Source organism: Cryptomeria japonica, chromosome 5 (genome assembly GCF_030272615.1).
Source record: "Cryptomeria japonica chromosome 5, Sugi_1.0, whole genome shotgun sequence".
Classification (NCBI taxonomy): Eukaryota; Viridiplantae; Streptophyta; class Pinopsida; order Cupressales; family Cupressaceae; genus Cryptomeria; species Cryptomeria japonica.
In genome coordinates this window covers 748597607-748607178 of record NC_081409.1, presented here as the reverse complement: position 1 = coordinate 748607178, position 9572 = coordinate 748597607, and positions in this window count along the sequence as shown.

Genomic DNA, 9572 nt, shown 5'->3' with positions numbered 1-9572 from the left:
AGTCTAGTTTCAAGAATGCAAAAATCTATATAAGATAAATGATAGCTAGAAAATGTTTGGTTTCAAGAATGAAACACCTCATCTCATATGTCAAGTATGATTTTGAGAATGTAACGACCCGTATAAGATAAATGATAGATCAAATGAAAAATGTCAAATTTTGAGAATGAAACATCTTGTCTAAGATGTCAAGTCCAGTTTCAAGAATGTAATAACCCGTATGAAACAAATGAAAATTGATAAAGATTAAACAATGATAACCAAACAAAGCCCATTGCTTGTAAGGAAATTCTACAAATTTGAGCAAGGATAACCAAACAAAACTTTCTCTTTGTAAGGAAATTCATAGATGCAACTGAAAAATAAGCCACAAGGAGGCCACATATATGCCCCCCCCCTTAAGATTTCAACATGGTTGTATGTTGATATATTAAGGCAGAAAGAATAAGAAATAAGGATAAACACCTTTAGTACCAAAGAGATATCCTTTAAGAAAAAATATGTGTGTTCCAAGCTAGAATGAGATTCACCTTTCTCTTAAGAAAGGAAGATATATTTGTAAAATATATATCTCACAACAAGTGTACGGGGATCCTTTTGAGGTATGCATGATCAAAAGATGAAGATATATTTAAATATTTCTACCTCCAAAAAGAGAGGAGATATTTAATAAAGATGATGTCTTTAAAAAATGGGAAGGATATTAAGAATAACCACCTTCCTTATTGCTAGGAAAAAGGGGATTCTTAGTGAAGGATTGCACACTTTCTATCACTAAGGAGAGATCATTTATACAAGACATGTTGTTTTAAGGAAGAAGTCCTAATCAAAGAACACACATGTACTCGCATGAAGGACAATTCTATGTAAGAAAAGATATCAAGTTATAAAAGATGCAACTCAAAAAAGGAAAAGTGAATCCTTAGAAAGAAGACATGATTGAAGACTATTCTTGTCCCCCAAATGGGAAGACAAAAATAGATAGGCTATTATTTTTCTCACCAAGTATGATTGTACTTGAAATTGTAGCACCGTGAACGAGAATGAGCCCCCAATATCACATAGTGGGGATTAAAAAAAATGTGTATATAGTAAATTTTGGAATATTAAACTATTGTAAACCCAATGAATATCCAACCACATAAACCCTAGTTGTACAATCAAGAATCCACCATACACTAATGAAGAACCTAAAATATGTAAAACATCAACAAAATAAAAATATTATACCATTCATATGCTTAGTAGGGTTTGATCTCCATTGTTTCCTATTTCCATTGATATTGTTTGATATGGTTGCTCTCAAATTTTGTATTGTGCACAAGGGCTCAACAAAGAACAGATTGTGGAATGTGAAGTCACTTGATCGCATCAAGATTGGTTGATTGTTGATTAGACTGCAAAATTAGGGTTCATAAGGATGAAAGAATCCTCTTATATAGAAGACACCTTAGAAATGGAGGGATAGGATTAAGAGGTGAAAGGATAAATGGTCGGCTAGGATTAAACGACAGGTGGGGAAAATGATAAAATATTAGAAAGGTGGTTAGGATAAAACCAAGAGATAAATGACAAGTGTCATGGGGGAAAAAAGCTAATGAATTAATTAAAAAAAATAAAATCTATTTAATTTGATAATATGATGAAACAATAAGGATCCGGTCAACTACTGAGAGGGGGGGGTGAATCAGTAGATAGAAAATAAACTAAACTTTCACCAAAATTAATTCCAACTCAAAAACAACTTGCTAACTTAACCGATTTAGTCAATGTATCAAAAACTGCAACTGCACTGTCAAACTTTACCGGTTGACCAAAACATCAATGATATAATGCAACAGATCTGAAACTCACATATCATTTAACCAAAACATTAAACCACTTTACCAAAATAAAAAAATAGCTCATTTCAGATCACTTCCGGTCATCTAAACATATCTAAGTGGATTTACCAATTATTCAAATCAACCATATCAAAACATATCCACAAAATCATTCACCACTTGACACAATGATTTTTCACGTGGAAACCTAAATGGAAAAAACCACGGTGGGGATGATACCCACAAGTATTTTTAACTCTTCTAAAGTTCGCCCTATTAGGAGCCAAGCCTTGTTAGATGCTTATACAATAATGTCTTGTTAAGAACAGATCCGGTTAGGGACCACCTGGTTAAGGGATTGACTACAATACCCTATTAAAGGTAATACCCTATTAAAGGTAACCTCGATAGAGGATTTAAAATCCAAGCTAATGGATCACCTGGTTAGAGGATTTAAACAACACCAAGCCTGTTAAAGCTTACCCGGTTAAGGGATTTAATTGTTGTAATGGTTAGAGAATAACACGTTCTTTGTTGATCTGGTAATAGCACTATCTTGCTTAATCAGATCATTTTATGCTCCTATCTGCCTTCACAACATTCTACAGACACTCCTTCTAGTTCGGCAACAATCACACTACCACACTTAACCAAATTGCCAACACAATTACAAACAACTCATCGACCTTAAATACAAATACAATAGGTCGGTAACACAACACAAAACCTACAAATCTCATAGAGATTACAAACATATCGGTTTAATCATAACCATTGGATTACATAGCAATCAACTACACATTGTTCTAGACAACTTGAGCCACTCCTGGTCACTGCACATTGGATCATGTAGCTCATCACGCATTTTTCACTTCATGCTATACATTTGCTCATTCCCAAGATAAACAGTTATCTTCACACACAAAAACCACTTTGACACTCATCACGTGCATCAGGCTTACACGACATCTTCATCTCCAATCATCATTTGGTCATCGATCATCACAACCGATTCTCCAGGCTCCATCGGTTAGGGTTTTGCTTATCAACTGGTTAGGGTTACCGATTGATCACTCTACTTCAATAACAATACCAATACCGGTTTCCTTCACTACTTTACTACCGGTTGCATTATTGCATCACTACCGGTTGCAATACAAATCCATTACCGGTTACTATTGACATCAATGACAACACTATACTTCATCAATGCAATCTTCATGCAATGCCAACATAATTAATAGAAGAAGTGGAACCGATTAAATAAATAAAATATTTATTTAATTTAGGAAAATGATAATTTAAATAAATAAAAATATCTATTTAAATAGGGAAAGGCTAGAAGAGGATTAATGAAATAATTAAATAAATTAAAATCTATTTAATTAAAAGAAGGCTTAGGATAAAATAACTAAATAAATAACATATTTATTTAATCAAGCTAGGATAATTTTTAGGTGTCTAAAATATGAACTTAGATGTTATATAGAATGGTAATGACAAATATGCCACTCACTATTACTTGTCATTTGAATGGTCCCAAAATCAATGAATTGTTGAATTTTAGCATCCAAAGCTTGACATCATTAGTGGAATGGCCATGAAGTTGATGATACCTACATTTAGAAGACGTTTCAAGATCTTGTTTGTGTTTCCTTCTTTGTTTGGTCCAAAGAAGGTTTATCTACTTGGATTGAAGAAGGTTGAACAAAATACTCTCTTGTTGTGATGAAAAGTTAGGAGAATAATTAATGGATGCATTAGACTCCATTACATCCATTTTTAGATAGGATTTTGAAACTAACTCCATAATGATTTTCTAAATCAAGTGTAAGAGCTTTGGTGGGTGTTGAAATTTCATGAGGAGATTATTCACTCTTAATTTGAATTAGAATGAAGTTTAAATATCCCCAATCAATATCAAAACATGTGTTAGAAGAAGAATTTGGAATGGATTTAGAAGAAGCTTGAACAAATGACACACTAGGCTCCTTTGAGGCTTGATGTCTATATTCACTATGAAAGGAGGGTGTAAAGTCTAATGACCCCCAATCATCCTCCAAGAGTACCTCTAGAGGTGGAGGAGTATTTTTAGCAAGAGATGGTGCATTTATTTCTATTTAAGAAAGAGTTTAAGAAATTTAAGTGGATTGAGATTGTGTTTTCATTTGTAAATTCTTATTAGCTAGCAAAGTATACATCTCATTGTCATAGATAAACTTGAGATTGCAATGAAGAGTAGAAGGGACCACTTGCATAGCATGAATCCTACTTAGAAGAAGGTTATATGTGAGAGTATCAAGCATGACATTTTTAGTTGTAGGTAAAATAGCAGGACCTACCTTAACAAGCAAGGTAATTGTACCTAACCACGACTTACCAACATTATCAAAGTCACAAATAGAAAAGAGAATCGGGTTGAATAAGAGAAGTATCCATATTAATTTTATGTAACAAGCCAATGCTACACACATTAAGACTTGAACTGTTATCAAATAGAGTACAACTTATAGGATTACCATTAATACAGACAATAATCATTAGGGGATCACATTGATTTTGAATTTCTAAAGAAAGTAGCTCATGTTGGTGGAACACAATAGAAGTTTTTGGTTCATGTTTATAATAAAAAATAGTTGCTATGGTCTAGCAAGAGGTGAGGTAACGACCTTCTATAAGGCTTTTTAGAGCATCCCATGGTATGTAGGTGAAGTTTTAATCAAGTCCCAAAAGGAGATCTTAGCTAGAGTATCATCAAGTGTATCAACAAAATCATACTCCTTACCATGATGTTGTGAAATATTAGGTGGGGGAGGATTGTTAATATATGTGTGAGCTATTGCATAATAATCAGGTTGTTAATTCACCTTGCCTTTTCCAATTACAATCACTAGTTTGTTTGGAGGTTGAGGGATGGCTTAATTAAGGTGGACAACACTTTTAGGCTTCTTATAACCAAAAACATGAACGACATTTACTTGATTTTGGTTGAGTTCTTTATCCACTAAAGTTTCATCTTTAGGAGAGAAAGCATTGGAATCATTGAAATATTCATAAAGGGGATTGTCAATTATGTTAAACCCTTGTATTATAAGAGAATCTTCTTGTACCAAGGTATTCTTATGAGGGAGGTACTTTTTAGGAGAAAGATCAACATCATTACTAGGAGGGAGAATATTCAAAGAAGTGTTAATAGTATTTTCTTGCACTAAACTATCATCATGGGTAGGACCAATTTTGGGAGGGGGACACACATTATTCATCAATACCTCATCCTTAGAAGGGATATCATTAATAAAGTTACTAGTGTAATCATCCTCTTTCCTCAAAATGGATAGAGAGGTTGATAATCATAAGCCAATCTAAAAAAATGTCACAATGCAAAGACAAGTTAGTTGAAGGTTGATATTTCATCTCAAAATAAATGGCATGGAATTGGGTTCGGGGAAACCCCCAATTTTTTATTTTTTTTCAACATGGATAGATTTGAAAATGTCCCTTTTTTTGTCTATGATGTCTAATGCAATAGAAAAAGAAATGAAATAAAACAAAACTTCCTTTCTAACATATGCATTTAATGAAGCAACTAATTAATCCAAGTACATAAATTAAGCAATGCATACACATGAACTAAGCAATGCAAGTACATAAGTAAAGAATAAATGCATCTAAATATAAAAATTTACATGATCAAATTTGAAACTAAAAATCAGAAATGTGAAAGTGTAAGACATGTTGGGTTCTCCAAAATGTAATGGAGGGAAATAGGGATTCAATAGTCTAAACATGCAAAGTGGAAATCAAATCTATTGGTAAGAGTTTTGCACAAATGAGTTGATTGATTTAAATTGATTGGATAAGTTGAATGTAAGAACTAGACTACAAGGTGCAAAATTGACCATGAACATCATAAATAGATAAATATATAATTTATCTAATCAAAGGACAAAACCATATTTAACAAGGGGATGCACAGAGGAACCTATCACATAAATTAGAGCTAAAATTGGGTGGATGTTGTTGCTAGGCGTCCTTGTCCAAATAGGTATCTAGATGTAGATTAGGTACCAAACTGGTCTCAAGAGCTCCTATCCTTCTGTTTAGACAACTTTCAGGCTGAAATACCAAGATTATGGTGCTAGGCACCCTAGTCTAGGTGGACACGCACACTAGGGACCCTAGTCCTCCTATTTTTTGGTGAACTAGGTCCCACTAAATCTATCTCTATTTGCACCATCCCTTGTGTATTCTTTCTAAACCTGTAACATGTTTTTGAGTTTAGATCTACACATAAGAGGAGAAAAATGATGTTTGGGGTTGTATAGCGGCTTTCCTTATTCAAACCTCAGGTCAAGACTCAACCCTACAACAATGATGAATAGGAAATAGAAGTTTGAATTGAAATGCTTGATTGAATTGATTATACCTTCAATTGATGATGCAATGCTCTTAGGATAAGTGCTCCATGTATTGATGCAATAAGTTGACAAATCATCATAAAATGATATTTGAAAACATAATTGAATATGTCGTGTTGTAGCTTACTACTCCTTAGGCTCGAATCTTCTCTTGGAGAAGAATAATTTCTCTTGAATTGGAATGATAGAATAATGATGATATGAGATGATATTATGAATTATAAGTGATGTCTTATATAGGGATATTAAAGTAAAATCATCTTGTGGCTGACTTAAAATAGTCATTTTCTCACATTAAAGATAGTTCCAAAAATGGAAAGACAAACATTTTATCCTCTTGAAATTTTTACCAAAAAGAGTTAGACATTGTTTGTTGATTTCCAATGTCTTGACAAAATAGGCCCATTTTTTTATGGTCACAAGATAATAGGGCTCTGATTCCAAAAATATAATTTATAGGAAAAGTTATAATATTTAAGTGGGAGAGAGTATGTTTTGAAATTTGAGATGACATAGGACCCATATAAGCATGAAATGAAATAATATAAAGGGCACACTTAAAATAAGGGCCCAAATAATAAAGTTTTGATGTATTAGAGTGAAATATGACTCATATTATTAAATTAAATATTAATTTAATTCTATAAAAGGTCCCATTGTGCATAGAGGAATAGAAAATAGTAAAATGAGTTCTAGGAGAGTGCAAGATGGGACTCCATAATTAAAGGAGCACATTTTACAATGCCACAAAGGGGTAGAAGAGGAAAATTGGGCATGACAAAAAACATCAAGGATCAACTCATCTACACATGATTCATAAAATTAGCACCTTCCATTAAAGGTCAAGACCTCTAGGTCAAATTTTACATGTTTCACATAATCAAGATACACTCTTGACTAATATAGTAACTCAACAAGGAGAAGTTGTAACCCTAATAATAAAGATGAATAATTGGGACTTTAGGGAACTCTATAATCATTATACAAGCAATGAAAATCTTAGATCCCGATAAACAAATATGGGAGTTAGGAATTTAAGAAAAAATCTACTAAACACCATGACAAGGATAAAATATGTACTCCTAAAAAATGAAAACATATTGAAATTAAGCTCAAAAGACTTAGGATTTTAAAATAAGTGACTTGATTAAAAATACCCAAGTATTAATTTTTTTCCTAACTCTAGAAGAATTATTTATTCAAAGACATATCCGCATTTTTATCAAGTATCAAGTAAGGAGAACCCAAAACTAGAAAAAAGTGGGAGGATGGGGGTCCTCATTTTGTTAAGGAAAATTGGGGAATGTTATGTAAAGTGTAACACCTTCAAACAATGAGTATCCTCATCATCATTGACATTAATACCAAGGGTCACTAATTTCTTGCACAACCATACAAAGTATCCTTATAGACATACAAAAGTTAACTTGAGGGTTAATATTGCTAATGTTAAAATATGCAACCTCATGTATTTTAGTTATTATAATTTATATTTATTGCTCGTCACATGATCTGGTAGTTTTTATTACAAATGGATGGGTGTGAGAGTTCAATCCATCCAAACCTAGAGTCTTCACTTCTATGATCACATAGACAAAACTCAATATGTGCATGATATGAAAAATAAGGTGTTATCATAGCACACATGTGATCATTTGATTCCCCATTTTATTTATATGAGCGAATATTAATCCTACAAATTAAAAACCACAAATAAGTTTGGAATTCAAATGATCTTTTCTTAAGAACGCATAAAACTTGTAATATTTCAAATTTTAACAGTGGAAAGTGCTAAAACTCACAAATTTCAAAGATTCATTTTTTTCTTCTTTAAGAATATCATATTGAAGACAATAGAAAGGAAAGCACCTTTTCTAATTATATAAAATAAATAATATTTTTTGGCATTATTCTACCATAAAAATATAGTTTTTTGTTGAACATGTTGGATACTGAGAGAGGGAGGGGGTGAATCAGTATCCCCTAAAATTTTCTATACCAACTTTTAATTCAAATCCTTAAAATAACCAACACCAAATGAAAGATAAAACAATCAACACAAATTCACAAGAGAAAACCATATATACGTGAAAAAAAAACCTATAGGAGAAAAACCACAGTGAGAAGAGCTAGTTGGAGCTACTGTCCAAATCTAGCCTCACAAAATAAAATAGGTTTACAACTTTGTTTTAGGGCTAAAACCCAAGGAATATACAACTCTTTGAATATTTCATACTTTATAGAAGAGGAAAAAGCCTCATAAAATAATGAATGATTGATGAGTTTTCACCACAACACTTCTATACCATCAATTGCCTTCAACTCACTAGCTCTAGCAAACTTATTGAATTATCCGAATGTAGATACTTTTAGTTCACTACTTTTGATATGCTTAAGGAATTTTTGTGCATACTTGACTACAACCACAATTTCCACACATCACCCACACAATATACACATTGCAACTGATTTGATCTTTGATTTATATCCTCAATAGGCACCAACAAGATTCACTAGGTTGGTCGAATGTGATGAAACATGAATATCCAAGAGGTAAGTTGAAATGATATCAATGGAAAAATGAGAACACCTACCATCTAATCCAAGGATAAGAATGACCTAATTCAAATTTAGAACATATCCCCAAGCTTCCAAAAATATCACAACATTGGCACACATACTCCAAGTCGATCGAGATGAAATGTGTAGGCATAAAACATGATAGTGAGAGAGGGAGGGGGTGAATCAGTATACCCTAAACATTTTTATACCAACTTTTAATTCAAATCCTTAAAATAACCAACACCAAATGAAAGATAAAAAAATAAACACAAATTCACAAGAGAAAACCATATATACATGGAAAAAAAACCTATAGGGGGAAAACCACAGTGAGAAGAGCTAGTTGGAGCCACTGTCCAAATCTAGCCTCACAAAATAAAATAGGTTTACAAATTTGTTTTAGGGATAAAACCCAAGGAATCTAAAACTCTTTGAATATTACATACTTTATAGAAGAGGAAACAACCTCATAAAATAATGATTGATTGATGAGTTTCCACCACAACACTTCTATACCATCATTTGCCTTCAACTCACTAGCTCTAGCAAACTTATTGAATTATCCGAATGTAGATAATTTTAGTTCACTACTTTTGATATGCTTAAGACATTTTTGTGCATACTTGACTACAACCACAATTTCCACACATCTCCCACACAATATACACATTGCAACTGATTTGATCTTTGATTTATATCCTCAGTAGGCACCAACATGCTTCACCAAGTTGGTCGAATGTGATGAAACAGGACTATTCAAGAGGTAAGA